Source organism: Aplysia californica, unplaced genomic scaffold (genome assembly GCF_000002075.1).
Source record: "Aplysia californica isolate F4 #8 unplaced genomic scaffold, AplCal3.0 scaffold01183, whole genome shotgun sequence".
NCBI lineage: Eukaryota > Metazoa > Mollusca > Gastropoda > Aplysiida > Aplysiidae > Aplysia > Aplysia californica.
The window spans coordinates 75,331-77,440 of NW_004798453.1; positions in this window are offsets into that span (position 1 = coordinate 75,331).

Genomic DNA, 2,110 nt, shown 5'->3' on the forward strand with positions numbered 1-2,110 from the left:
CCCTCCCCCTCTCTCTCTCACTCCCTCTATCTCTCTCTCTCTTTCTCTCTCTCTCTCCCTCTCTCTCTGTTTTCTTTTGTAAATTGAAAGAAGCGGAAGGATTTATTATTGTAGTTTTCTGCCAAAAATGTTCTATTTACTATTTACTATTTCGACATTTTGATAAGGAAGGTGAAAAAATAGTGTTATCTTCCTGTATTTCATGAGGCTGAAAGTGAAGACTATTTTATGGAAACTTCAGAGACAAGATGATTCATGGATTTATTTACATCCGTCCATTTGGTCGCTTTTAAGCACAAGGGGGCTATCCCAAAAAATGCTGTTTTGAGAAAACCGAAGGTAAACTTTTTGCCCCTTGTTCAGTTTCTTTAAACGACAAGGAAAGTTTTCTCTATAACCAAACAAATATACACATCAATGAAACCAAACTGCTCCTATAGGTAAGGGCAATGCCCACTTCTGGTGTGGGTCAAGATTTCTGGAAACCCCCGAAATCTGGGTTATCCCGCTTGTTCTTAAAAGAGACGATTTCAGTTCTTCAAAAAGGGCGAAAAGATCATAATTGAGAATCCAGCAAGGAACATCTGGTCGTAGCTTATAATAGCTTTCTTTGATGTTTGGTTTTATACTTCGATGAGCAACGTCATCTTGTTATGTTTTTTTCAATGATTATTAAGGATTGGTTGGGGGGAAGTCCTGAATCGGCTGAAAATTATGGATTTTGAGTTATAGGCATATAATTTAACATCTTCATCTTCTCCTACGACTATTTCATTAGAACCTCCTAAAGCCTTATTTCGTCCCGTACCAGGAATGTTTGTCACCACCATTTCCTTTATCGCCCGTTTTCTCAAAACGAGGTTTTTCTTTATACTTTTAAAAATAACTCAACCATTTTTCTATCCAATCTTCATGAAATGTTCATAGAATGAAAAATTTAAAGATGTAATACGAAACATTCATCTTTTGAGTTTTTGATATATGGAATAGATTTTTGTGGTGGTGTCTGGAGTGTGGGGGGTTTCACGGATATTTTGCAAACTTGAATAACACCTCACGAAAAGAAATCATAAAATACTTGTATCTTTTAATGCGTTTAGGAAAAAACTCAACAGACAAATTACATTTGTAGATCTAATGTTTGCTAACATGCACGCTAAAAAATCTGTCCCCATAAAAAAAACAATAAGTGCAGTATTCATTACGTAAGACATGTCAATAAAATCCAATATGGCTACTGTAGCCATGAAAAATAAAAAAACTTTTTTCTCAAATTTGATTGCGGATTTAAAGACTCCTTACTATGCTTGTTATAAGTCTGAAATTTGATGAAATTTGATTCACTTACAAACGAGATAACCTTCAGGTACAACACCCCCCTCCCCCCCTTTGTAAAACCAGTTGTCGTATCAAGTAGACATTGGCGCACAGCAAAGAGCACCTACATATAGGGTGATCTCAGAAGTAGATTCATATACAAACAAGACTTTATCTTATCGGGGGTGATTCAAATTTAAACTTGAATCTAAATTTAGTTTTTTTTTAATTTTAAGTTTTCATAAGAATTTAACGGCACTTGCAACACACTAAGGTAAAGTGCCGAAGAACAGATGTATTACAAGAGAGTAATATACATGAAAAAGAAAAAGGAGTGGTGAGGTCGATAGATTCTTGAATGGAAAGAAGGAACAAACCACACCAGAGCCCCCGCAAACCATCCAAATCTAAATTTATATTTACGTGATACTTTAAAAAAATGATGAAATGGTATGGGTTTAACGTCTCTATCAACACTATTACCTGATACTTTACAAATGACCCATCACATTGTAGCTGGAAAATGGAAGGGTGAGGTGAAAGGGAGAACTTTAAAAAGTTTTAATAAGTGTTTTACAGCACTTGCAACTCAATAAGGTCATATAATTGCCGAAGATTAGAGGTGTTACAAAAGAGTAACCAACAAAAAAGAAGGAGGGGAGATAAGGGTGATAGACGTTTGATAGGAAAGAAGAAGCAAACCACACCAGCACAGCACCCGCCAACCACCCACGGTGGGGATAATGTTTGACTTCACTCTAACAGAAACCAAAACAACGAAAATAATATAATA